The sequence below is a fragment of the Schistocerca cancellata genome, unplaced genomic scaffold (genome assembly GCF_023864275.1).
Source record: "Schistocerca cancellata isolate TAMUIC-IGC-003103 unplaced genomic scaffold, iqSchCanc2.1 HiC_scaffold_591, whole genome shotgun sequence".
In the NCBI taxonomy this organism is placed as follows: domain Eukaryota; kingdom Metazoa; phylum Arthropoda; class Insecta; order Orthoptera; family Acrididae; genus Schistocerca; species Schistocerca cancellata.
In genome coordinates, this window is record NW_026046603.1 from 1 (window position 1) to 21,249 (window position 21,249).

At 53.8% G+C, this 21,249-nt stretch overlaps 63 non-coding genes across 63 annotated transcripts; 19 read left to right on the forward strand and 44 right to left on the reverse strand.

The window, feature by feature from the left end:
- Positions 1–252: 252 nt before the first annotated feature.
- Positions 253–324, reverse strand: Trnav-aac (transfer RNA valine (anticodon AAC)). The gene has a single exon. It is a non-coding gene; the product is annotated as a tRNA-Val (tRNA).
- A 158-nt stretch (positions 325–482) lies between these two features.
- Trnav-cac (transfer RNA valine (anticodon CAC)) lies at positions 483–555 on the reverse strand. The gene has a single exon. It is a non-coding gene; the product is annotated as a tRNA-Val (tRNA).
- Positions 556–959: 404 nt separating this feature from the next.
- Positions 960–1,031, forward strand: Trnap-agg (transfer RNA proline (anticodon AGG)). Its single transcript has one exon. It is a non-coding gene; the product is annotated as a tRNA-Pro (tRNA).
- Positions 1,032–1,225: 194 nt separating this feature from the next.
- Trnav-aac (transfer RNA valine (anticodon AAC)) lies at positions 1,226–1,296 on the reverse strand. The gene has a single exon. It is a non-coding gene; the product is annotated as a tRNA-Val (tRNA).
- A 157-nt stretch (positions 1,297–1,453) lies between these two features.
- Positions 1,454–1,527, reverse strand: Trnav-cac (transfer RNA valine (anticodon CAC)). The gene has a single exon. It is a non-coding gene; the product is annotated as a tRNA-Val (tRNA).
- Positions 1,528–1,929: 402 nt separating this feature from the next.
- Positions 1,930–2,001, forward strand: Trnap-agg (transfer RNA proline (anticodon AGG)). Its single transcript has one exon. It is a non-coding gene; the product is annotated as a tRNA-Pro (tRNA).
- Positions 2,002–2,194: 193 nt separating this feature from the next.
- On the reverse strand, positions 2,195–2,267 carry Trnav-aac (transfer RNA valine (anticodon AAC)). The gene has a single exon. It is a non-coding gene; the product is annotated as a tRNA-Val (tRNA).
- Positions 2,268–2,425: 158 nt separating this feature from the next.
- Trnav-cac (transfer RNA valine (anticodon CAC)) lies at positions 2,426–2,498 on the reverse strand. Its single transcript has one exon. It is a non-coding gene; the product is annotated as a tRNA-Val (tRNA).
- A 666-nt stretch (positions 2,499–3,164) lies between these two features.
- On the reverse strand, positions 3,165–3,237 carry Trnav-aac (transfer RNA valine (anticodon AAC)). Its single transcript has one exon. It is a non-coding gene; the product is annotated as a tRNA-Val (tRNA).
- Positions 3,238–3,396: 159 nt separating this feature from the next.
- On the reverse strand, positions 3,397–3,468 carry Trnav-cac (transfer RNA valine (anticodon CAC)). Its single transcript has one exon. It is a non-coding gene; the product is annotated as a tRNA-Val (tRNA).
- Positions 3,469–4,133: 665 nt separating this feature from the next.
- Positions 4,134–4,205, reverse strand: Trnav-aac (transfer RNA valine (anticodon AAC)). The gene has a single exon. It is a non-coding gene; the product is annotated as a tRNA-Val (tRNA).
- A 158-nt stretch (positions 4,206–4,363) lies between these two features.
- Trnav-cac (transfer RNA valine (anticodon CAC)) lies at positions 4,364–4,436 on the reverse strand. Its single transcript has one exon. It is a non-coding gene; the product is annotated as a tRNA-Val (tRNA).
- A 402-nt stretch (positions 4,437–4,838) lies between these two features.
- Trnap-agg (transfer RNA proline (anticodon AGG)) lies at positions 4,839–4,911 on the forward strand. The gene has a single exon. It is a non-coding gene; the product is annotated as a tRNA-Pro (tRNA).
- Positions 4,912–5,105: 194 nt separating this feature from the next.
- Trnav-aac (transfer RNA valine (anticodon AAC)) lies at positions 5,106–5,178 on the reverse strand. The gene has a single exon. It is a non-coding gene; the product is annotated as a tRNA-Val (tRNA).
- Positions 5,179–5,336: 158 nt separating this feature from the next.
- Positions 5,337–5,408, reverse strand: Trnav-cac (transfer RNA valine (anticodon CAC)). The gene has a single exon. It is a non-coding gene; the product is annotated as a tRNA-Val (tRNA).
- Positions 5,409–5,810: 402 nt separating this feature from the next.
- On the forward strand, positions 5,811–5,883 carry Trnap-agg (transfer RNA proline (anticodon AGG)). Its single transcript has one exon. It is a non-coding gene; the product is annotated as a tRNA-Pro (tRNA).
- A 194-nt stretch (positions 5,884–6,077) lies between these two features.
- Trnav-aac (transfer RNA valine (anticodon AAC)) lies at positions 6,078–6,149 on the reverse strand. Its single transcript has one exon. It is a non-coding gene; the product is annotated as a tRNA-Val (tRNA).
- Positions 6,150–6,307: 158 nt separating this feature from the next.
- Positions 6,308–6,380, reverse strand: Trnav-cac (transfer RNA valine (anticodon CAC)). The gene has a single exon. It is a non-coding gene; the product is annotated as a tRNA-Val (tRNA).
- A 400-nt stretch (positions 6,381–6,780) lies between these two features.
- Trnap-agg (transfer RNA proline (anticodon AGG)) lies at positions 6,781–6,852 on the forward strand. The gene has a single exon. It is a non-coding gene; the product is annotated as a tRNA-Pro (tRNA).
- A 194-nt stretch (positions 6,853–7,046) lies between these two features.
- Positions 7,047–7,119, reverse strand: Trnav-aac (transfer RNA valine (anticodon AAC)). Its single transcript has one exon. It is a non-coding gene; the product is annotated as a tRNA-Val (tRNA).
- Positions 7,120–7,276: 157 nt separating this feature from the next.
- Positions 7,277–7,349, reverse strand: Trnav-cac (transfer RNA valine (anticodon CAC)). The gene has a single exon. It is a non-coding gene; the product is annotated as a tRNA-Val (tRNA).
- Positions 7,350–7,750: 401 nt separating this feature from the next.
- On the forward strand, positions 7,751–7,822 carry Trnap-agg (transfer RNA proline (anticodon AGG)). Its single transcript has one exon. It is a non-coding gene; the product is annotated as a tRNA-Pro (tRNA).
- Positions 7,823–8,016: 194 nt separating this feature from the next.
- On the reverse strand, positions 8,017–8,089 carry Trnav-aac (transfer RNA valine (anticodon AAC)). The gene has a single exon. It is a non-coding gene; the product is annotated as a tRNA-Val (tRNA).
- A 158-nt stretch (positions 8,090–8,247) lies between these two features.
- Positions 8,248–8,320, reverse strand: Trnav-cac (transfer RNA valine (anticodon CAC)). Its single transcript has one exon. It is a non-coding gene; the product is annotated as a tRNA-Val (tRNA).
- Positions 8,321–8,722: 402 nt separating this feature from the next.
- Trnap-agg (transfer RNA proline (anticodon AGG)) lies at positions 8,723–8,794 on the forward strand. Its single transcript has one exon. It is a non-coding gene; the product is annotated as a tRNA-Pro (tRNA).
- Positions 8,795–8,988: 194 nt separating this feature from the next.
- Trnav-aac (transfer RNA valine (anticodon AAC)) lies at positions 8,989–9,061 on the reverse strand. Its single transcript has one exon. It is a non-coding gene; the product is annotated as a tRNA-Val (tRNA).
- Positions 9,062–9,219: 158 nt separating this feature from the next.
- Trnav-cac (transfer RNA valine (anticodon CAC)) lies at positions 9,220–9,292 on the reverse strand. The gene has a single exon. It is a non-coding gene; the product is annotated as a tRNA-Val (tRNA).
- Positions 9,293–9,694: 402 nt separating this feature from the next.
- Positions 9,695–9,765, forward strand: Trnap-agg (transfer RNA proline (anticodon AGG)). Its single transcript has one exon. It is a non-coding gene; the product is annotated as a tRNA-Pro (tRNA).
- A 194-nt stretch (positions 9,766–9,959) lies between these two features.
- Trnav-aac (transfer RNA valine (anticodon AAC)) lies at positions 9,960–10,032 on the reverse strand. The gene has a single exon. It is a non-coding gene; the product is annotated as a tRNA-Val (tRNA).
- Positions 10,033–10,191: 159 nt separating this feature from the next.
- On the reverse strand, positions 10,192–10,264 carry Trnav-cac (transfer RNA valine (anticodon CAC)). Its single transcript has one exon. It is a non-coding gene; the product is annotated as a tRNA-Val (tRNA).
- A 402-nt stretch (positions 10,265–10,666) lies between these two features.
- Trnap-agg (transfer RNA proline (anticodon AGG)) lies at positions 10,667–10,737 on the forward strand. Its single transcript has one exon. It is a non-coding gene; the product is annotated as a tRNA-Pro (tRNA).
- A 194-nt stretch (positions 10,738–10,931) lies between these two features.
- Positions 10,932–11,004, reverse strand: Trnav-aac (transfer RNA valine (anticodon AAC)). The gene has a single exon. It is a non-coding gene; the product is annotated as a tRNA-Val (tRNA).
- Positions 11,005–11,162: 158 nt separating this feature from the next.
- Positions 11,163–11,235, reverse strand: Trnav-cac (transfer RNA valine (anticodon CAC)). The gene has a single exon. It is a non-coding gene; the product is annotated as a tRNA-Val (tRNA).
- Positions 11,236–11,638: 403 nt separating this feature from the next.
- Positions 11,639–11,710, forward strand: Trnap-agg (transfer RNA proline (anticodon AGG)). The gene has a single exon. It is a non-coding gene; the product is annotated as a tRNA-Pro (tRNA).
- A 193-nt stretch (positions 11,711–11,903) lies between these two features.
- Positions 11,904–11,976, reverse strand: Trnav-aac (transfer RNA valine (anticodon AAC)). The gene has a single exon. It is a non-coding gene; the product is annotated as a tRNA-Val (tRNA).
- A 158-nt stretch (positions 11,977–12,134) lies between these two features.
- Trnav-cac (transfer RNA valine (anticodon CAC)) lies at positions 12,135–12,207 on the reverse strand. Its single transcript has one exon. It is a non-coding gene; the product is annotated as a tRNA-Val (tRNA).
- Positions 12,208–12,610: 403 nt separating this feature from the next.
- Positions 12,611–12,682, forward strand: Trnap-agg (transfer RNA proline (anticodon AGG)). The gene has a single exon. It is a non-coding gene; the product is annotated as a tRNA-Pro (tRNA).
- A 193-nt stretch (positions 12,683–12,875) lies between these two features.
- On the reverse strand, positions 12,876–12,948 carry Trnav-aac (transfer RNA valine (anticodon AAC)). The gene has a single exon. It is a non-coding gene; the product is annotated as a tRNA-Val (tRNA).
- Positions 12,949–13,106: 158 nt separating this feature from the next.
- On the reverse strand, positions 13,107–13,179 carry Trnav-cac (transfer RNA valine (anticodon CAC)). Its single transcript has one exon. It is a non-coding gene; the product is annotated as a tRNA-Val (tRNA).
- Positions 13,180–13,579: 400 nt separating this feature from the next.
- Trnap-agg (transfer RNA proline (anticodon AGG)) lies at positions 13,580–13,651 on the forward strand. The gene has a single exon. It is a non-coding gene; the product is annotated as a tRNA-Pro (tRNA).
- Positions 13,652–13,845: 194 nt separating this feature from the next.
- Trnav-aac (transfer RNA valine (anticodon AAC)) lies at positions 13,846–13,918 on the reverse strand. Its single transcript has one exon. It is a non-coding gene; the product is annotated as a tRNA-Val (tRNA).
- Positions 13,919–14,076: 158 nt separating this feature from the next.
- Trnav-cac (transfer RNA valine (anticodon CAC)) lies at positions 14,077–14,149 on the reverse strand. Its single transcript has one exon. It is a non-coding gene; the product is annotated as a tRNA-Val (tRNA).
- A 401-nt stretch (positions 14,150–14,550) lies between these two features.
- Trnap-agg (transfer RNA proline (anticodon AGG)) lies at positions 14,551–14,622 on the forward strand. Its single transcript has one exon. It is a non-coding gene; the product is annotated as a tRNA-Pro (tRNA).
- Positions 14,623–14,816: 194 nt separating this feature from the next.
- Positions 14,817–14,889, reverse strand: Trnav-aac (transfer RNA valine (anticodon AAC)). The gene has a single exon. It is a non-coding gene; the product is annotated as a tRNA-Val (tRNA).
- A 158-nt stretch (positions 14,890–15,047) lies between these two features.
- Trnav-cac (transfer RNA valine (anticodon CAC)) lies at positions 15,048–15,120 on the reverse strand. The gene has a single exon. It is a non-coding gene; the product is annotated as a tRNA-Val (tRNA).
- A 402-nt stretch (positions 15,121–15,522) lies between these two features.
- On the forward strand, positions 15,523–15,594 carry Trnap-agg (transfer RNA proline (anticodon AGG)). Its single transcript has one exon. It is a non-coding gene; the product is annotated as a tRNA-Pro (tRNA).
- Positions 15,595–15,788: 194 nt separating this feature from the next.
- On the reverse strand, positions 15,789–15,861 carry Trnav-aac (transfer RNA valine (anticodon AAC)). The gene has a single exon. It is a non-coding gene; the product is annotated as a tRNA-Val (tRNA).
- Positions 15,862–16,019: 158 nt separating this feature from the next.
- On the reverse strand, positions 16,020–16,092 carry Trnav-cac (transfer RNA valine (anticodon CAC)). Its single transcript has one exon. It is a non-coding gene; the product is annotated as a tRNA-Val (tRNA).
- A 402-nt stretch (positions 16,093–16,494) lies between these two features.
- Trnap-agg (transfer RNA proline (anticodon AGG)) lies at positions 16,495–16,566 on the forward strand. Its single transcript has one exon. It is a non-coding gene; the product is annotated as a tRNA-Pro (tRNA).
- Positions 16,567–16,760: 194 nt separating this feature from the next.
- Trnav-aac (transfer RNA valine (anticodon AAC)) lies at positions 16,761–16,833 on the reverse strand. Its single transcript has one exon. It is a non-coding gene; the product is annotated as a tRNA-Val (tRNA).
- Positions 16,834–16,991: 158 nt separating this feature from the next.
- Trnav-cac (transfer RNA valine (anticodon CAC)) lies at positions 16,992–17,064 on the reverse strand. The gene has a single exon. It is a non-coding gene; the product is annotated as a tRNA-Val (tRNA).
- A 402-nt stretch (positions 17,065–17,466) lies between these two features.
- On the forward strand, positions 17,467–17,538 carry Trnap-agg (transfer RNA proline (anticodon AGG)). The gene has a single exon. It is a non-coding gene; the product is annotated as a tRNA-Pro (tRNA).
- Positions 17,539–17,732: 194 nt separating this feature from the next.
- Trnav-aac (transfer RNA valine (anticodon AAC)) lies at positions 17,733–17,805 on the reverse strand. The gene has a single exon. It is a non-coding gene; the product is annotated as a tRNA-Val (tRNA).
- Positions 17,806–17,963: 158 nt separating this feature from the next.
- Positions 17,964–18,036, reverse strand: Trnav-cac (transfer RNA valine (anticodon CAC)). The gene has a single exon. It is a non-coding gene; the product is annotated as a tRNA-Val (tRNA).
- A 402-nt stretch (positions 18,037–18,438) lies between these two features.
- On the forward strand, positions 18,439–18,510 carry Trnap-agg (transfer RNA proline (anticodon AGG)). The gene has a single exon. It is a non-coding gene; the product is annotated as a tRNA-Pro (tRNA).
- A 194-nt stretch (positions 18,511–18,704) lies between these two features.
- Positions 18,705–18,777, reverse strand: Trnav-aac (transfer RNA valine (anticodon AAC)). Its single transcript has one exon. It is a non-coding gene; the product is annotated as a tRNA-Val (tRNA).
- A 158-nt stretch (positions 18,778–18,935) lies between these two features.
- Trnav-cac (transfer RNA valine (anticodon CAC)) lies at positions 18,936–19,008 on the reverse strand. Its single transcript has one exon. It is a non-coding gene; the product is annotated as a tRNA-Val (tRNA).
- Positions 19,009–19,410: 402 nt separating this feature from the next.
- On the forward strand, positions 19,411–19,482 carry Trnap-agg (transfer RNA proline (anticodon AGG)). Its single transcript has one exon. It is a non-coding gene; the product is annotated as a tRNA-Pro (tRNA).
- Positions 19,483–19,676: 194 nt separating this feature from the next.
- On the reverse strand, positions 19,677–19,749 carry Trnav-aac (transfer RNA valine (anticodon AAC)). Its single transcript has one exon. It is a non-coding gene; the product is annotated as a tRNA-Val (tRNA).
- A 158-nt stretch (positions 19,750–19,907) lies between these two features.
- On the reverse strand, positions 19,908–19,980 carry Trnav-cac (transfer RNA valine (anticodon CAC)). The gene has a single exon. It is a non-coding gene; the product is annotated as a tRNA-Val (tRNA).
- A 402-nt stretch (positions 19,981–20,382) lies between these two features.
- Positions 20,383–20,454, forward strand: Trnap-agg (transfer RNA proline (anticodon AGG)). The gene has a single exon. It is a non-coding gene; the product is annotated as a tRNA-Pro (tRNA).
- A 194-nt stretch (positions 20,455–20,648) lies between these two features.
- Trnav-aac (transfer RNA valine (anticodon AAC)) lies at positions 20,649–20,721 on the reverse strand. The gene has a single exon. It is a non-coding gene; the product is annotated as a tRNA-Val (tRNA).
- A 158-nt stretch (positions 20,722–20,879) lies between these two features.
- On the reverse strand, positions 20,880–20,952 carry Trnav-cac (transfer RNA valine (anticodon CAC)). Its single transcript has one exon. It is a non-coding gene; the product is annotated as a tRNA-Val (tRNA).
- Between the last annotated feature and the right edge of the window lie 297 nt (positions 20,953–21,249).

Consider the following 21,249-nt stretch of genomic DNA (forward strand, 5'->3'; position numbering starts at 1 on the left):
GGGGTATGATTCCTGCTTAGGGTGCAGGAGGTCCCGGGTTCAAATCCCGGACGAGCCCTAGCGTTTTGTGCAAACTGATCGCACGTCAGTGGCTGAGTCAGCGCAAAAAGCTCGCCGCCAATATCAAATGAAATTTCTTATTTGATGTGAGCAATTGACACTCTGATCCGACGCGTGAAGGCGGTTACGAAGGTTTCGGGTACAGATGGTAGCAGGTGCATGTTAGTAAGTCTCGCTTAAAGTGATGAAAAGTGTTTCCGCCCGGGATCGAACGGGGACCTTCTGCGTGTTAGGCAGACGTGATAACCGCTACACCACGGAAACTGCTTATGTGCACCTTACTTCACAGACAACTTGTAGTGATGTTGCCATCGTAACTAAAAAATTCAATAAATGTGGTACTTGCAAAACGAAGGGACATGCAGCAGATCCACACACGACGAGGCTCACTGGAGTACAATACGACATAGGCAGGAAAATACTGTTCCCGCCCGGGATCGAACCGGGGACCTTCTGCGTGTGAAGCAGACGTGATAACCGCTACACTACGGAAACGACGGACACGCTCAGTCCATCCTTGTGCACTCGAATACGCCTCAGCCTTTCTCTCGTCCGCGCATGCACACACCATAGTTCTTTTGACAGCCTGAAACCCATCGCAGCCGAGGGCTCAAGAAGTCTTCGGGGTGCTCGAGAGGGTGTCTGCCGTAGCACCCCTAACGAGATAGCGGCGTTTCGCGCAGTCGTTATTGCAAGTCACATCAGCAAAAAACAATCACTCCTTAGCAGCAGGCAGTGCGCGCCCAGCGGCAGCTCTACATGAGGGTACCAATAGCCCAGGAAGGCCGCCGAGCGCGGGAGGATTCGCGCCGCCTCCATCCCGCCAGCCTACACGAGACTTCCAGAGCACCCTGGAAGACATCGAGGGACTGGAGTAACTGGCATTCGCCGTGCCACAGGGCTCGTTGGTCTAGGGGTATGATTCCTGCTTAGGGTGCAGGAGGTCCCGGGTTCAAATCCCGGACGAGCCCTAGCGTTTTGTGCAAACTGATCGCACGTCAGTGGCTGAGTCAGCGCAAAAAGCTCGCCGCCAATATCAAATGAATTTCTTATTTGATGTGAGCAATTGACACTCTGATCCGACGCGTGAAGGCGGTTACGAAGGTTTCGGGTACAGATGGTAGCAGATGCATGTTAGTAAGTCTCGCTTAAAGTGATGAAAAAGTGTTTCCGCCCGGGATCGAACCGGGACTTCTGCGTGTTAGGCAGACGTGATAACCGCTACACCACGGAAACTGCTTATGTGCACCCTACTTCACAGACAACTTGTAGTGATGTTGCCATCGTAACTAAAAAATTCAATAAATGTGGTACTTGCAAAACGAAGGGACATCAGCAGATCCACACACGACGAGGCTCACTGGAGTACAATACGACATAGGCAGGAAAATACTGTTCCCGCCCGGGATCGAACCGGGGACCTTCTGCGTGTGAAGCCAGACGTGATAACCGCTACACTACGGAAACGACGGACACGCTCAGTCCATCCTTGTGCACTCGAATACGCCTCAGCCTTTCTCTCGTCCGCGCATGCCACACACCATAGTTCTTTTGACAGCCTGAAACCCATCGCAGCCGAGGGCTCAAGAAGTCTTCGGGGTGCTCGAGAGGGTGTCTGCCGTAGCACCCCTAACGAGATAGCGGCGTTTCGCGCAGTCGTTATTGCAAGTCACATCAGCAAAAACAATCACCTCCTTAGCAGCAGGCAGTGCGCGCCCAGCGGCAGCTCTACATGAGGGTACCAATAGCCCAGGAAGGCCGCCGAGCGCGGGAATTCGCGCCGCCTCATCCCGCCAGCCTACACGAGACTTCCAGAGCACCCTGGAAGACATCGAGGGACTGGAGTAACTGGCATTCGCCGTGCCACAGGGCTCGTTGGTCTAGGGGTATGATTCCTGCTTAGGGTGCAGGAGGTCCCGGGTTCAAATCCCGGACGAGCCCTAGCGTTTTGTGCAAACTGATCGCACGTCAGTGGCTGAGTCAGCGCAAAAGCTCGCCGCCAATATCAAATGAATTTCTTATTTGATGTGAGCAATTGACACTCTGATCCGACGCGTGAAGGCGGTTACGAAGGTTTCGGGTACAGATGGTAGCAGGTGCATGTTAGTAAGTCTCGCTTAAAGTGATGAAAAAGTGTTTCCGCCCGGGATCGAACCGGGGACCTTCTGCGTGTTAGGCAGACGTGATAACCGCTACACCACGGAAACTGCTTATGTGCACCTTACTTCACAGACAACTTGTAGTGATGTTGCCATCGTAACTAAAAAATTCAATAAATGTGGTACTTGCAAAACGAAGGGACATGCAGCAGATCCACACACGACGAGGCTCACTGGAGTACAATACGACATAGGCAGGAAAATACTGTTCCCGCCCGGGATCGAACCGGGGACCTTCTGCGTGTGAAGCAGACGTGATAACCGCTACACTACGGAAACGACGGACACGCTCAGTCCATCCTTGTGCACTCGAATACGCCTCAGCCTTTCTCTCGTCCGCGCATGCACACACCATAGTTCTTTTGACAGCCTGAAACCCATCGCAGCCGAGGGCTCAAGAAGTCTTCGGGGTGCTCGAGAGGGTGTCTGCCGTAGCACCCCTAACGAGATAGCGGCGTTTCGCGCAGTCGTTATTGCAAGTCACATCAGCAAAAACAATCACCTCCTTAGCAGCAGGCAGTGCGCGCCCAGCGGCAGCTCTACATGAGGGTACCAATAGCCCAGGAAGGCCGCCGAGCGCGGGAATTCGCGCCGCCTCCATCCCGCCAGCCTACACGAGACTTCCAGAGCACCCTGGAAGACATCGAGGGACTGGAGTAACTGGCATTCGCCGTGCCACAGGGCTCGTTGGTCTAGGGGTATGATTCCTGCTTAGGGTGCAGGAGGTCCCGGGTTCAAATCCGGACGAGCCCTAGCGTTTTGTGCAAACTGATCGCACGTCAGTGGCTGAGTCAGCGCAAAAAGCTCGCCGCCAATATCAAATGAATTTCTTATTTGATGTGAGCAATTGACACTCTGATCCGACGCGTGAAGGCGGTTACGAGGTTTCGGGTACAGATGGTAGCAGATGCATGTTAGTAAGTCTCGCTTAAAGTGATGAAAAAGTGTTTCCGCCCGGGATCGAACCGGGGACCTTCTGCGTGTTAGGCAGACGTGATAACCGCTACACCACGGAAACTGCTTATGTGCACCCTACTTCACAGACAACTTGTAGTGATGTTGCCATCGTAACTAAAAAATTCAATAAATGTGGTACTTGCAAAACGAAGGGACATGCAGCAGATCCACACACGACGAGGCTCACTGGAGTACAATACGACATAGGCAGGAAAATTACTGTTCCCGCCGGGATCGAACCGGGGACCTTCTGCGTGTGAAGCAGACGTGATAACCGCTACACTACGGAAACGACGACACGCTCAGTCCATCCTTGTGCACTCGAATACGCCTCAGCCTTTCTCTCGTCCGCGCATGCACACACCATAGTTCTTTTGACAGCCTGAAACCCATCGCAGCCGAGGGCTCAAGAAGTCTTCGGGGTGCTCGAGAGGGTGTCTGCCGTAGCACCCCTAACGAGATAGCGGCGTTTCGCGCAGTCGTTATTGCAAGTCACATCAGCAAAAACAATCACCTCCTTAGCAGCAGGCAGTGCGCGCCCAGCGGCAGCTCTACATGAGGGTACCAATAGCCCAGGAAGGCCGCCGAGCGCGGGGAATTCGCGCCGCCTCCATCCCGCCAGCCTACACGAGACTTCCAGAGCACCCTGGAAGACATCGAGGGACTGGAGTAACTGGCATTCGCCGTGCCACAGGGCTCGTTGGTCTAGGGGTATGATTCCTGCTTAGGGTGCAGGAGGTCCGGGTTCAAATCCGGACGAGCCCTAGCGTTTTGTGCAAACTGATCGCACGTCAGTGCTGAGTCAGCGCAAAAAGCTCGCCGCCAATATCAAATGAATTTCTTATTTGATGTGAGCAATTGACACTCTGATCCGACGCGTGAAGGCGGTTACGAAGGTTTCGGGTACAGATGGTAGCAGATGCATGTTAGTAAGTCTCGCTTAAAGTGATGAAAAAGTGTTTCCGCCGGGATCGAACCGGGGACCTTCTGCGTGTTAGGCAGACGTGATAACCGCTACACCACGGAAACTGCTTATGTGCACCCTACTTCACAGACAACTTGTAGTGATGTTGCCATCGTAACTAAAAAATTCAATAAATGTGGTACTTGCAAAACGAAGGGACATGCAGCAGATCCACACACGACGAGGCTCACTGGAGTACAATACGACATAGGCAGGAAAATACTGTTCCCGCCCGGGATCGAACCGGGGACCTTCTGCGTGTGAAGCAGACGTGATAACCGCTACACTACGGAAACGACGGACACGCTCAGTCCATCCTTGTGCACTCGAATACGCCTCAGCCTTTCTCTCGTCCGCGCATGCACACACCATAGTTCTTTTGACAGCCTGAAACCCCATCGCAGCCGAGGGCTCAAGAAGTCTTCGGGTGCTCGAGAGGGTGTCTGCCGTAGCACCCCTAACGAGATAGCGGCGTTTCGCGCAGTCGTTATTGCAAGTCACATCAGCAAAAACAATCACCTCCTTAGCAGCAGGCAGTGCGCGCCCAGCGGCAGCTCTACATGAGGGTACCAATAGCCCAGGAAGGCCGCCGAGCGCGGGAATTCGCGCCGCCTCCATCCCGCCAGCCTACACGAGACTTCCAGAGCACCCTGGAAGACATCGAGGGACTGGAGTAACTGGCATTCGCCGTGCCACAGGGCTCGTTGGTCTAGGGGTATGATTCCTGCTTAGGGTGCAGGAGGTCCCGGGTTCAAATCCCGGACGATGCCCTAGCGTTTTGTGCAAACTGATCGCACGTCAGTGGCTGAGTCAGCGCAAAAAGCTCGCCGCCAATATCAAATGAATTTCTTATTTGATGTGAGCAATTGACACTCTGATCCGACGCGTGAAGGCGGTTACGAAGGTTTCGGGTACAGATGGTAGCAGATGCATGTTAGTAAGTCTCGCTTAAAGTGATGAAAAAGTGTTTCCGCCCGGGATCGAACCGGGGACCTTCTGCGTGTTAGGCAGACGTGATAACCGCTACACCACGGAAACTGCTTATGTGCACCTTACTTCACAGACAACTTGTAGTGATGTTGCCATCGTAACTAAAAAATTCAATAAATGTGGTACTTGCAAAACGAAGGGACATGCAGCAGATCCACACACGACGAGGCTCACTGGAGTACAATACGACATAGGCAGGAAAATACTGTTCCCGCCCGGATCGAACCGGGGACCTTCTGCGTGTGAAGCAGACGTGATAACCGCTACACTACGGAAACGACGGACACGCTCAGTCCATCCTTGTGCACTCGAATACGCCTCAGCCTTTCTCTCGTCCGCGCATGCACACACCATAGTTCTTTTGACAGCCTGAAACCCATCGCAGCCGAGGGCTCAAGAAGTCTTCGGGGTGCTCGAGAGGGTGTCTGCCGTAGCACCCCTAACGAGATAGCGGCGTTTCGCGCAGTCGTTATTGCAAGTCACATCAGCAAAAACAATCACCTCCTTAGCAGCAGGCAGTGCGCGCCCAGCGGCAGCTCTACATGAGGGTACCAATAGCCCAGGAAGGCCGCCGAGCGCGGGAATTCGCGCCGCCTCCATCCCGCCAGCCTACACGAGACTTCCAGAGCACCCTGGAAGACATCGAGGGACTGGAGTAACTGGCATTCGCCGTGCCACAGGGCTCGTTGGTCTAGGGGTATGATTCCTGCTTAGGGGTGCAGGAGGTCCCGGGTTCAAATCCCGGACGAGCCCTAGCGTTTTGTGCAAACTGATCGCACGTCAGTGGCTGAGTCAGCGCAAAAAGCTCGCCGCCAATATCAAATGAATTTCTTATTTGATGTGAGCAATTGACACTCTGATCCGACGCGTGAAGGCGGTTACGAAGGTTTCGGGTACAGATGGTAGCAGATGCATGTTAGTAAGTCTCGCTTAAAGTGATGAAAAAGTGTTTCCGCCCGGATCGAACCGGGGACCTTCTGCGTGTTAGGCAGACGTGATAACCGCTACACCACGGAAACTGCTTATGTGCACCCTACTTCACAGACAACTTGTAGTGATGTTGCCATCGTAACTAAAAAATTCAATAAATGTGGTACTTGCAAAACGAAGGGACATGCAGCAGATCCACACACGACGAGGCTCACTGGAGTACAATACGACATAGGCAGGAAAATACTGTTCCCGCCCGGGATCGAACCGGGGACCTTCTGCGTGTGAAGCAGACGTGATAACCGCTACACTACGGAAACGACGGACACGCTCAGTCCATCCTTGTGCACTCGAATACGCCTCAGCCTTTCTCTCGTCCGCGCATGCACACACCATAGTTCTTTTGACAGCCTGAAACCCATCGCAGCCGAGGGCTCAAGAAGTCTCGGGGTGCTCGAGAGGGTGTCTGCCGTAGCACCCCTAACGAGATAGCGGCGTTTCGCGCAGTCGTTATTGCAAGTCACATCAGCAAAAACAATCACCTCCTTAGCAGCAGGCAGTGCGCGCCCAGCGGCAGCTCTACATGAGGGTACCAATAGCCCAGGAAGGCCGCCGAGCGCGGAATTCGCGCCGCCTCCATCCCGCCAGCCTACACGAGACTTCCAGAGCACCCTGGAAGACATCGAGGGACTGGAGTAACTGGCATTCGCCGTGCCACAGGGCTCGTTGGTCTAGGGGTATGATTCCTGCTTAGGGTGCAGGAGGTCCCGGGTTCAAATCCCGGACGAGCCCTAGCGTTTTGTGCAAACTGATCGCACGTCAGTGGCTGAGTCAGCGCAAAAAGCTCGCCGCCAATATCAAATGAATTTCTTATTTGATGTGAGCAATTGACACTCTGATCCGACGCGTGAAGGCGGTTACGAAGGTTTCGGGTACAGATGGTAGCAGGTGCATGTTAGTAAGTCTCGCTTAAAGTGATGAAAAAGTGTTTCCGCCCGGGATCGAACCGGGGACCTTCTGCGTGTTAGGCAGACGTGATAACCGCTACACCACGGAAACTGCTTATGTGCACCTACTTCACAGAAAACTTGTAGTGATGTTGCCATCGTAACTAAAAAATTCAATAAATGTGGTACTTGCAAAACGAAGGGACATGCAGCAGATCCACACACGACGAGGCTCACTGGAGTACAATACGACATAGGCAGGAAAATACTGTTCCCGCCCGGGATCGAACCGGGGACCTTCTGCGTGTGAAGCAGACGTGATAACCGCTACACTACGGAAACGACGGACACGCTCAGTCCATCCTTGTGCACTCGAATACGCCTCAGCCTTTCTCTCGTCCGCGCATGCACACACCATAGTTCTTTTGACAGCCTGAAACCCATCGCAGCCGAGGGCTCAAGAAGTCTTCGGGGTGCTCGAGAGGGTGTCTGCCGTAGCACCCTAACGAGATAGCGGCGTTTCGCGCAGTCGTTATTGCAAGTCACATCAGCAAAAACAATCACCTCCTTAGCAGCAGGCAGTGCGCGCCCAGCGGCAGCTCTACATGAGGGTACCAATAGCCCAGGAAGGCCGCCGAGCGCGGGAATTCGCGCCGCCTCCATCCCGCCAGCCTACACGAGACTTCCAGAGCACCCTGGAAGACATCGAGGGACTGGAGTAACTGGCATTCGCCGTGCCACAGGGCTCGTTGGTCTAGGGGTATGATTCCTGCTTAGGGTGCAGGAGGTCCCGGGTTCAAATCCCGGACGAGCCCTAGCGTTTTGTGCAAACTGATCGCACGTCAGTGGCTGAGTCAGCGCAAAAAGCTCGCCGCCAATATCAAATGAATTTCTTATTTGATGTGAGCAATTGACACTCTGATCCGACGCGTGAAGGCGGTTACGAAGGTTTCGGGTACAGATGGTAGCAGATGCATGTTAGTAAGTCTCGCTTAAAGTGATGAAAAAGTGTTTCCGCCCGGGATCGAACCGGGGACCTTCTGCGTGTTAGGCAGACGTGATAACCGCTACACCACGGAAACTGCTTATGTGCACCCTACTTCACAGACAACTTGTAGTGATGTTGCCATCGTAACTAAAAAATTCAATAAATGTGGTACTTGCAAAACGAAGGGACATGCAGCAGATCCACACACGACGAGGCTCACTGGAGTACAATACGACATAGGCAGGAAAATACTGTTCCCGCCCGGGATCGAACCGGGGACCTTCTGCGTGTGAAGCAGACGTGATAACCGCTACACTACGGAAACGACGGACACGCTCAGTCCATCCTTGTGCACTCGAATACGCCTCAGCCTTTCTCTCGTCCGCGCATGCACACACCATAGTTCTTTTGACAGCCTGAAACCCATCGCAGCCGAGGGCTCAAGAAGTCTTCGGGGTGCTCGAGAGGGTGTCTGCCGTAGCACCCCTAACGAGATAGCGGCGTTTCGCGCAGTCGTTATTGCAAGTCACATCAGCAAAAACAATCACCTCCTTAGCAGCAGGCAGTGCGCGCCCAGCGGCAGCTCTACATGAGGGTACCAATAGCCCAGGAAGGCCGCCGAGCGCGGGAATTCGCGCCGCCTCCATCCCGCCAGCCTACACGAGACTTCCAGAGCACCCTGGAAGACATCGAGGGACTGGAGTAACTGGCATTCGCCGTGCCACAGGGCTCGTTGGTCTAGGGGTATGATTCCTGCTTAGGGTGCAGGAGGTCCCGGGTTCAAATCCCGGACGAGCCCTAGCGTTTTGTGCAAACTGATCGCACGTCAGTGGCTGAGTCAGCGCAAAAAGCTCGCCGCCAATATCAAATGAATTTCTTATTTGATGTGAGCAATTGACACTCTGATCCGACGCGTGAAGGCGGTTACGAAGGTTTCGGGTACAGATGGTAGCAGATGCATGTTAGTAAGTCTCGCTTAAAGTGATGAAAAAGTGTTTCCGCCCGGGATCGAACCGGGGACCTTCTGCGTGTTAGGCAGACGTGATAACCGCTACACCACGGAAACTGCTTATGTGCACCCTACTTCACAGACAACTTGTAGTGATGTTGCCATCGTAACTAAAAAATTCAATAAATGTGGTACTTGCAAAACGAAGGGACATGCAGCAGATCCACACACGACGAGGCTCACTGGAGTACAATACGACATAGGCAGGAAAATACTGTTCCCGCCCGGGATCGAACCGGGGACCTTCTGCGTGTGAAGCAGACGTGATAACCGCTACACTACGGAAACGACGGACACGCTCAGTCCATCCTTGTGCACTCGAATACGCCTCAGCCTTTCTCTCGTCCGCGCATGCACACACCATAGTTCTTTTGACAGCCTGAAACCCATCGCAGCCGAGGGCTCAAGAAGTCTTCGGGGTGCTCGAGAGGGTGTCTGCCGTAGCACCCCTAACGAGATAGCGGCGTTTCGCGCAGTCGTTATTGCAAGTCACATCAGCAAAAACAATCACCTCCTTAGCAGCAGGCAGTGCGCGCCCAGCGGCAGCTCTACATGAGGGTACCAATAGCCCAGGAAGGCCGCCGAGCGCGGGAATTCGCGCCGCCTCCATCCCGCCAGCCTACACGAGACTTCCAGAGCACCCTGGAAGACATCGAGGGACTGGAGTAACTGGCATTCGCCGTGCCACAGGGCTCGTTGGTCTAGGGTATGATTCCTGCTTAGGGTGCAGGAGGTCCCGGGTTCAAATCCCGGACGAGCCCTAGCGTTTTGTGCAAACTGATCGCACGTCAGTGGCTGAGTCAGCGCAAAAAGCTCGCCGCCAATATCAAATGAATTTCTTATTTGATGTGAGCAATTGACACTCTGATCCGACGCGTGAAGGCGGTTACGAAGGTTTCGGGTACAGATGGTAGCAGATGCATGTTAGTAAGTCTCGCTTAAAGTGATGAAAAAGTGTTTCCGCCCGGGATCGAACCGGGGACCTTCTGCGTGTTAGGCAGACGTGATAACCGCTACACCACGGAAACTGCTTATGTGCAACCTTACTTCACAGACAACTTGTAGTGATGTTGCCATCGTAACTAAAAAATTCAATAAATGTGGTACTTGCAAAACGAAGGGACATGCAGCAGATCCACACACGACGAGGCTCACTGGAGTACAATACGACATAGGCAGGAAAATACTGTTCCCGCCCGGGATCGAACCGGGGACCTTCTGCGTGTGAAGCAGACGTGATAACCGCTACACTACGGAAACGACGGACACGCTCAGTCCATCCTTGTGCACTCGAATACGCCTCAGCCTTTCTCTCGTCCGCGCATGCACACACCATAGTTCTTTTGACAGCCTGAAACCCATCGCAGCCGAGGGCTCAAGAAGTCTTCGGGGTGCTCGAGAGGGTGTCTGCCGTAGCACCCCTAACGAGATAGCGGCGTTTCGCGCAGTCGTTATTGCAAGTCACATCAGCAAAAACAATCACCTCCTTAGCAGCAGGCAGTGCGCGCCCAGCGGCAGCTCTACATGAGGGTACCAATAGCCCAGGAAGGCCGCCGAGCGCGGGAATTCGCGCCGCCTCCATCCCGCCAGCCTACACGAGACTTCCAGAGCACCCTGGAAGACATCGAGGGACTGGAGTAACTGGCATTCGCCGTGCCACAGGGCTCGTTGGTCTAGGGGTATGATTCCTGCTTAGGGTGCAGGAGGTCCCGGTTCAAATCCCGGACGAGCCCTAGCGTTTTGTGCAAACTGATCGCACGTCAGTGGCTGAGTCAGCGCAAAAAGCTCGCCGCCAATATCAAATGAATTTCTTATTTGATGTGAGCAATTGACACTCTGATCCGACGCGTGAAGGCGGTTACGAAGGTTTCGGGTACAGATGGTAGCAGATGCATGTTAGTAAGTCTCGCTTAAAGTGATGAAAAAGTGTTTCCGCCCGGGATCGAACCGGGGACCTTCTGCGTGTTAGGCAGACGTGATAACCGCTACACCACGGAAACTGCTTATGTGCACCCTACTTCACAGACAACTTGTAGTGATGTTGCCATCGTAACTAAAAAATTCAATAAATGTGGTACTTGCAAAACGAAGGGACATGCAGCAGATCCACACACGACGAGGCTCACTGGAGTACAATACGACATAGGCAGGAAAATACTGTTCCCGCCCGGGATCGAACCGGGGACCTTCTGCGTGTGAAGCAGACGTGATAACCGCTACACTACGGAAACGACGGACACGCTCAGTCCATCCTTGTGCACTCGAATACGCCTCAGCCTTTCTCTCGTCCGCGCATGCACACACCATAGTTCTTTTGACAGCCTGAAACCCATCGCAGCCGAGGGCTCAAGAAGTCTTCGGGTGCTCGAGAGGGTGTCCTGCCGTAGCACCCCTAACGAGATAGCGGCGTTTCGCGCAGTCGTTATTGCAAGTCACATCAGCAAAAACAATCACCTCCTTAGCAGCAGGCAGTGCGCGCCCAGCGGCAGCTCTACATGAGGGTACCAATAGCCCAGGAAGGCCGCCGAGCGCGGGGAATTCGCGCCGCCTCCATCCCGCCAGCCTACACGAGACTTCCAGAGCACCCTGGAAGACATCGAGGGACTGGAGTAACTGGCATTCGCCGTGCCACAGGGCTCGTTGGTCTAGGGGTATGATTCCTGCTTAGGGTGCAGGAGGTCCCGGGTTCAAATCCCGGACGAGCCCTAGCGTTTTGTGCAAACTGATCGCACGTCAGTGGCTGAGTCAGCGCAAAAGCTCGCCGCCAATATCAAATGAATTTCTTATTTGATGTGAGCAATTGACACTCTGATCCGACGCGTGAAGGCGGTTACGAAGGTTTCGGGTACAGATGGTAGCAGATGCATGTTAGTAAGTCTCGCTTAAAGTGATGAAAAAGTGTTTCCGCCCGGGATCGAACCGGGGACCTTCTGCGTGTTAGGCAGACGTGATAACCGCTACACCACGGAAACTGCTTATGTGCACCCTACTTCACAGACAACTTGTAGTGATGTTGCCATCGTAACTAAAAAATTCAATAAATGTGGTACTTGCAAAACGAAGGGACATGCAGCAGATCCACACACGACGAGGCTCACTGGAGTACAATACGACATAGGCAGGAAAATACTGTTCCCGCCCGGGATCGAACCGGGGACCTTCTGCGTGTGAAGCAGACGTGATAACCGCTACACTACGGAAACGACGGACACGCTCAGTCCATCCTTGTGCACTCGAATACGCCTCAGCCTTTCTCTCGTCCGCGCATGCACACACCATAGTTCTTTTGACAGCCTGAAAACCCATCGCAGCCGAGGGCTCAAGAAGTCTTCGGGGTGCTCGAGAGGGTGTCTGCCGTAGCACCCCTAACGAGATAGCGGCGTTTCGCGCAGTCGTTATTGCAAGTCACATCAGCAAAAACAATCACCTCCTTAGCAGCAGGCAGTGCGCGCCCAGCGGCAGCTCTACATGAGGGTACCAATAGCCCAGGAAGGCCGCCGAGCGCGGGAATTCGCGCCGCCTCCATCCCGCCAGCCTACACGAGACTTCCAGAGCACCCTGGAAGACATCGAGGGACTGGAGTAACTGGCATTCGCCGTGCCACAGGGCTCGTTGGTCTAGGGGTATGATTCCTGCTTAGGGTGCAGGAGGTCCCGGGTTCAAATCCCGGACGAGCCCTAGCGTTTTGTGCAAACTGATCGCACGTCAGTGGCTGAGTCAGCGCAAAAAGCTCGCCGCCAATATCAAATGAATTTCTTATTTGATGTGAGCAATTGACACTCTGATCCGACGCGTGAAGGCGGTTACGAAGGTTTCGGGTACAGATGGTAGCAGATGCATGTTAGTAAGTCTCGCTAAAGTGATGAAAAAGTGTTTCCGCCCGGGATCGAACCGGGGACCTTCTGCGTGTTAGGCAGACGTGATAACCGCTACACCACGGAAACTGCTTATGTGCACCTTACTTCACAGACAACTTGTAGTGATGTTGCCATCGTAACTAAAAAATTCAATAAATGTGGTACTTGCAAAACGAAGGGACATGCAGCAGATCCACACACGACGAGGCTCACTGGAGTACAATACGACATAGGCAGGAAAATACTGTTCCCGCCCGGGATCGAACCGGGGACCTTCTGCGTGTGAAGCAGACGTGATAACCGCTACACTACGGAAACGACGGACACGCTCAGTCCATCCTTGTGCACTCGAATACGCCTCAGCCTTTCTCTCGTCCGCGCATGCACACACCATAGTTCTTTTGACAGCCTGAAACCCATCGCAGCCGAGGGCTCAAGAAGTCTTCGGGTGCTCGAGAGGGTGTCTGCCGTAGCACCCTAACGAGATAGCGGCGTTTCGCGCAGTCGTTATTGCAAGTCACATCAGCAAAAACAATCACCTCCTTAGCAGCAGGCAGTGCGCGCCCAGCGGCAGCTCTACATGAGGGTACCAATAGCCCAGGAAGGCCGCCGAGCGCGGGAATTCGCGCCGCCTCCATCCCGCCAGCCTACACGAGACTTCCAGAGCACCCTGGAAGACATCGAGGGACTGGAGTAACTGGCATTCGCCGTGCCACAGGGCTCGTTGGTCTAGGGGTATGATTCCTGCTTAGGGTGCAGGAGGTCCCGGGTTCAAATCCCGGACGAGCCCTAGCGTTTTGTGCAAACTGATCGCACGTCAGTGGCTGAGTCAGCGCAAAAAGCTCGCCGCCAATATCAAATGAATTTCTTATTTGATGTGAGCAATTGACACTCTGATCCGACGCGTGAAGGCGGTTACGAAGGTTTCGGGTACAGATGGTAGCAGATGCATGTTAGTAAGTCTCGCTTAAAGTGATGAAAAAGTGTTTCCGCCCGGGATCGAACCGGGGACCTTCTGCGTGTTAGGCAGACGTGATAACCGCTACACCACGGAAACTGCTTATGTGCACCTTACTTCACAGACAACTTGTAGTGATGTTGCCATCGTAACTAAAAAATTCAATAAATGTGGTACTTGCAAAACGAAGGGACATGCAGCAGATCCACACACGACGAGGCTCACTGGAGTACAATACGACATAGGCAGGAAAATACTGTTCCCGCCCGGGATCGAACCGGGGACCTTCTGCGTGTGAAGCAGACGTGATAACCGCTACACTACGGAAACGACGGACACGCTCAGTCCATCCTTGTGCACTCGAATACGCCTCAGCCTTTCTCTCGTCCGCGCATGCACACACCATAGTTCTTTGACAGCCTGAAACCCATCGCAGCCGAGGGCTCAAGAAGTCTTCGGGGTGCTCGAGAGGGTGTCTGCCGTAGCACCCCTAACGAGATAGCGGCGTTTCGCGCAGTCGTTATTGCAAGTCACATCAGCAAAAACAATCACCTCCTTAGCAGCAGGCAGTGCGCGCCCAGCGGCAGCTCTACATGAGGGTACCAATAGCCCAGGAAGGCCGCCGAGCGCGGGAATTCGCGCCGCCTCCATCCCGCCAGCCTACACGAGACTTCCAGAGCACCCTGGAAGACATCGAGGGACTGGAGTAACTGGCATTCGCCGTGCCACAGGGCTCGTTGGTCTAGGGGTATGATTCCTGCTTAGGGTGCAGGAGGTCCCGGGTTCAAATCCCGGACGAGCCCTAGCGTTTTGTGCAAACTGATCGCACGTCAGTGGCTGAGTCAGCGCAAAAAGCTCGCCGCCAATATCAAATGAATTTCTTATTTGATGTGAGCAATTGACACTCTGATCCGACGCGTGAAGGCGGTTACGAAGGTTTCGGGTACAGATGGTAGCAGATGCATGTTAGTAAGTCTCGCTTAAAGTGATGAAAAAGTGTTTCCGCCCGGGATCGAACCGGGGACCTTCTGCGTGTTAGGCAGACGTGATAACCGCTACACCACGGAAACTGCTTATGTGCACCTTACTTCACAGACAACTTGTAGTGATGTTGCCATCGTAACTAAAAAATTCAATAAATGTGGTACTTGCAAAACGAAGGGACATGCAGCAGATCCACACACGACGAGGCTCACTGGAGTACAATACGACATAGGCAGGAAAATACTGTTCCCGCCCGGGATCGAACCGGGGACCTTCTGCGTGTGAAGCAGACGTGATAACCGCTACACTACGGAAACGACGGACACGCTCAGTCCATCCTTGTGCACTCGAATACGCCTCAGCCTTTCTCTCGTCCGCGCATGCACACACCATAGTTCTTTTGACAGCCTGAAACCCATCGCAGCCGAGGGCTCAAGAAGTCTTCGGGGTGCTCGAGAGGGTGTCTGCCGTAGCACCCCTAACGAGATAGCGGCGTTTCGCGCAGTCGTTATTGCAAGTCACATCAGCAAAAACAATCACCTCCTTAGCAGCAGGCAGTGCGCGCCCAGCGGCAGCTCTACATGAGGGTACCAATAGCCCAGGAAGGCCGCCGAGCGCGGGAATTCGCGCCGCCTCCATCCCGCCAGCCTACACGAGACTTCCAGAGCACCCTGGAAGACATCGAGGGACTGGAGTAACTGGCATTCGCCGTGCCACAGGGCTCGTTGGTCTAGGGGTATGATTCCTGCTTAGGGTGCAGGAGGTCCCGGGTTCAAATCCCGGACGAGCCCTAGCGTTTTGTGCAAACTGATCGCACGTCAGTGGCTGAGTCAGCGCAAAAAGCTCGCCGCCAATATCAAATGAATTTCTTATTTGATGTGAGCAATTGACACTCTGATCCGACGCGTGAAGGCGGTTACGAAGGTTTCGGGTACAGATGGTAGCAGATGCATGTTAGTAAGTCTCGCTTAAAGTGATGAAAAAGTGTTTCCGCCCGGGATCGAACCGGGGACCTTCTGCGTGTTAGGCAGACGTGATAACCGCTACACCACGGAAACTGCTTATGTGCACCTTACTTCACAGACAACTTGTAGTGATGTTGCCATCGTAACTAAAAAATTCAATAAATGTGGTACTTGCAAAACGAAGGGACATGCAGCAGATCCACACACGACGAGGCTCACTGGAGTACAATACGACATAGGCAGGAAAATACTGTTCCCGCCCGGGATCGAACCGGGGACCTTCTGCGTGTGAAGCAGACGTGATAACCGCTACACTACGGAAACGACGGACACGCTCAGTCCATCCTTGTGCACTCGAATACGCCTCAGCCTTTCTCTCGTCCGCGCATGCACACACCATAGTTCTTTTGACAGCCTGAAACCCATCGCAGCCGAGGGCTCAAGAAGTCTTCGGGGTGCTCGAGAGGGTGTCTGCCGTAGCACCCCTAACGAGATAGCGGCGTTTCGCGCAGTCGTTATTGCAAGTCACATCAGCAAAAACAATCACCTCCTTAGCAGCAGGCAGTGCGCGCCCAGCGGCAGCTCTACATGAGGGTACCAATAGCCCAGGAAGGCCGCCGAGCGCGGGAATTCGCGCCGCCTCCATCCCGCCAGCCTACACGAGACTTCCAGAGCACCCTGGAAGACATCGAGGGACTGGAGTAACTGGCATTCGCCGTGCCACAGGGCTCGTTGGTCTAGGGGTATGATTCCTGCTTAGGGTGCAGGAGGTCCCGGGTTCAAATCCCGGACGAGCCCTAGCGTTTTGTGCAAACTGATCGCACGTCAGTGGCTGAGTCAGCGCAAAAAGCTCGCCGCCAATATCAAATGAATTTCTTATTTGATGTGAGCAATTGACACTCTGATCCGACGCGTGAAGGCGGTTACGAAGGTTTCGGGTACAGATGGTAGCAGATGCATGTTAGTAAGTCTCGCTTAAAGTGATGAAAAAGTGTTTCCGCCCGGGATCGAACCGGGGACCTTCTGCGTGTTAGGCAGACGTGATAACCGCTACACCACGGAAACTGCTTATGTGCACCCTACTTCACAGACAACTTGTAGTGATGTTGCCATCGTAACTAAAAAATTCAATAAATGTGGTACTTGCAAAACGAAGGGACATGCAGCAGATCCACACACGACGAGGCTCACTGGAGTACAATACGACATAGGCAGGAAAATACTGTTCCCGCCCGGGATCGAACCGGGGACCTTCTGCGTGTGAAGCAGACGTGATAACCGCTACACTACGGAAACGACGGACACGCTCAGTCCATCCTTGTGCACTCGAATACGCCTCAGCCTTTCTCTCGTCCGCGCATGCACACACCATAGTTCTTTTGACAGCCTGAAACCCATCGCAGCCGAGGGCTCAAGAAGTCTTCGGGGTGCTCGAGAGGGTGTCTGCCGTAGCACCCCTAACGAGATAGCGGCGTTTCGCGCAGTCGTTATTGCAAGTCACATCAGCAAAAACAATCACCTCCTTAGCAGCAGGCAGTGCGCGCCCAGCGGCAGCTCTACATGAGGGTACCAATAGCCCAGGAAGGCCGCCGAGCGCGGGAATTCGCGCCGCCTCCATCCCGCCAGCCTACACGAGACTTCCAGAGCACCCTGGAAGACATCGAGGGACTGGAGTAACTGGCATTCGCCGTGCCACAGGGCTCGTTGGTCTAGGGGTATGATTCCTGCTTAGGGTGCAGGAGGTCCCGGGTTCAAATCCCGGACGAGCCCTAGCGTTTTGTGCAAACTGATCGCACGTCAGTGGCTGAGTCAGCGCAAAAAGCTCGCCGCCAATATCAAATGAATTTCTTATTTGATGTGAGCAATTGACACTCTGATCCGACGCGTGAAGGCGGTTACGAAGGTTTCGGGTACAGATGGTAGCAGATGCATGTTAGTAAGTCTCGCTTAAAGTGATGAAAAAGTGTTTCCGCCCGGGATCGAACCGGGGACCTTCTGCGTGTTAGGCAGACGTGATAACCGCTACACCACGGAAACTGCTTATGTGCACCTTACTTCACAGACAACTTGTAGTGATGTTGCCATCGTAACTAAAAAATTCAATAAATGTGGTACTTGCAAAACGAAGGGACATGCAGCAGATCCACACACGACGAGGCTCACTGGAGTACAATACGACATAGGCAGGAAAATACTGTTCCCGCCCGGGATCGAACCGGGGACCTTCTGCGTGTGAAGCAGACGTGATAACCGCTACACTACGGAAACGACGGACACGCTCAGTCCATCCTTGTGCACTCGAATACGCCTCAGCCTTTCTCTCGTCCGCGCATGCACACACCATAGTTCTTTTGACAGCCTGAAACCCATCGCAGCCGAGGGCTCAAGAAGTCTTCGGGGTGCTCGAGAGGGTGTCTGCCGTAGCACCCCTAACGAGATAGCGGCGTTTCGCGCAGTCGTTATTGCAAGTCACATCAGCAAAAACAATCACCTCCTTAGCAGCAGGCAGTGCGCGCCCAGCGGCAGCTCTACATGAGGGTACCAATAGCCCAGGAAGGCCGCCGAGCGCGGGAATTCGCGCCGCCTCCATCCCGCCAGCCTACACGAGACTTCCAGAGCACCCTGGAAGACATCGAGGGACTGGAGTAACTGGCATTCGCCGTGCCACAGGGCTCGTTGGTCTAGGGGTATGATTCCTGCTTAGGGTGCAGGAGGTCCCGGGTTCAAATCCCGGACGAGCCCTAGCGTTTTGTGCAAACTGATCGCACGTCAGTGGCTGAGTCAGCGCAAAAAGCTCGCCGCCAATATCAAATGAATTTCTTATTTGATGTGAGCAATTGACACTCTGATCCGACGCGTGAAGGCGGTTACGAAGGTTTCGGGTACAGATGGTAGCAGATGCATGTTAGTAAGTCTCGCTTAAAGTGATGAAAAAGTGTTTCCGCCCGGGATCGAACCGGGGACCTTCTGCGTGTTAGGCAGACGTGATAACCGCTACACCACGGAAACTGCTTATGTGCACCCTACTTCACAGACAACTTGTAGTGATGTTGCCATCGTAACTAAAAAATTCAATAAATGTGGTACTTGCAAAACGAAGGGACATGCAGCAGATCCACACACGACGAGGCTCACTGGAGTACAATACGACATAGGCAGGAAAATACTGTTCCCGCCCGGGATCGAACCGGGGACCTTCTGCGTGTGAAGCAGACGTGATAACCGCTACACTACGGAAACGACGGACACGCTCAGTCCATCCTTGTGCACTCGAATACGCCTCAGCCTTTCTCTCGTCCGCGCATGCACACACCATAGTTCTTTTGACAGCCTGAAACCCATCGCAGCCGAGGGCTCAAGAAGTCTTCGGGGTGCTCGAGAGGGTGTCTGCCGTAGCACCCCTAACGAGATAGCGGCGTTTCGCGCAGTCGTTATTGCAAGTCACATCAGCAAAAACAATCACCTCCTTAGCAGCAGGCAGTGCGCGCCCAGCGGCAGCTCTACATGAGGGTACCAATAGCCCAGGAAGGCCGCCGAGCGCGGGAATTCGCGCCGCCTCCATCCCGCCAGCCTACACGAGACTTCCAGAGCACCCTGGAAGACATCGAGGGACTGGAGTAACTGGCATTCGCCGTGCCACAGGGCTCGTTGGTCTAGGGGTATGATTCCTGCTTAGGGTGCAGGAGGTCCCGGGTTCAAATCCCGGACGAGCCCTAGCGTTTTGTGCAAACTGATCGCACGTCAGTGGCTGAGTCAGCGCAAAAAGCTCGCCGCCAATATCAAATGAATTTCTTATTTGATGTGAGCAATTGACACTCTGATCCGACGCGTGAAGGCGGTTACGAAGGTTTCGGGTACAGATGGTAGCAGATGCATGTTAGTAAGTCTCGCTTAAAGTGATGAAAAAGTGTTTCCGCCCGGGATCGAACCGGGGACCTTCTGCGTGTTAGGCAGACGTGATAACCGCTACACCACGGAAACTGCTTATGTGCACCTTACTTCACAGACAACTTGTAGTGATGTTGCCATCGTAACTAAAAAATTCAATAAATGTGGTACTTGCAAAACGAAGGGACATGCAGCAGATCCACACACGACGAGGCTCACTGGAGTACAATACGACATAGGCAGGAAAATACTGTTCCCGCCCGGGATCGAACCGGGGACCTTCTGCGTGTGAAGCAGACGTGATAACCGCTACACTACGGAAACGACGGACACGCTCAGTCCATCCTTGTGCACTCGAATACGCCTCAGCCTTTCTCTCGTCCGCGCATGCACACACCATAGTTCTTTTGACAGCCTGAAACCCATCGCAGCCGAGGGCTCAAGAAGTCTTCGGGGTGCTCGAGAGGGTGTCTGCCGTAGCACCCCTAACGAGATAGCGGCGTTTCGCGCAGTCGTTATTGCAAGTCACATCAGCAAAAACAATCACCTCCTTAGCAGCAGGCAGTGCGCGCCCAGCGGCAGCTCTACATGAGGGTACCAATAGCCCAGGAAGGCCGCCGAGCGCGGGAATTCGCGCCGCCTCCATCCCGCCAGCCTACACGAGACTTCCAGAGCACCCTGGAAGACATCGAGGGACTGGAGTAACTGGCATTCGCCGTGCCACAGGGCTCGTTGGTCTAGGGGTATGATTCCTGCTTAGGGTGCAGGAGGTCCCGGGTTCAAATCCCGGACGAGCCCTAGCGTTTTGTGCAAACTGATCGCACGTCAGTGGCTGAGTCAGCGCAAAAAGCTCGCCGCCAATATCAAATGAATTTCTTATTTGATGTGAGCAATTGACACTCTGATCCGACGCGTGAAGGCGGTTACGAAGGTTTCGGGTACAGATGGTAGCAGATGCATGTTAGTAAGTCTCGCTTAAAGTGATGAAAAAGTGTTTCCGCCCGGGATCGAACCGGGGACCTTCTGCGTGTTAGGCAGACGTGATAACCGCTACACCACGGAAACTGCTTATGTGCACCTTACTTCACAGACAACTTGTAGTGATGTTGCCATCGTAACTAAAAAATTCAATAAATGTGGTACTTGCAAAACGAAGGGACATGCAGCAGATCCACACACGACGAGGCTCACTGGAGTACAATACGACATAGGCAGGAAAATACTGTTCCCGCCCGGGATCGAACCGGGGACCTTCTGCGTGTGAAGCAGACGTGATAACCGCTACACTACGGAAACGACGGACACGCTCAGTCCATCCTTGTGCACTCGAATACGCCTCAGCCTTTCTCTCGTCCGCGCATGCACACACCATAGTTCTTTTGACAGCCTGAAACCCATCGCAGCCGAGGGCTCAAGAAGTCTTCGGGGTGCTCGAGAGGGTGTCTGCCGTAGCACCCCTAACGAGATAGCGGCGTTTCGCGCAGTCGTTATTGCAAGTCACATCAGCAAAAACAATCACCTCCTTAGCAGCAGGCAGTGCGCGCCCAGCGGCAGCTCTACATGAGGGTACCAATAGCCCAGGAAGGCCGCCGA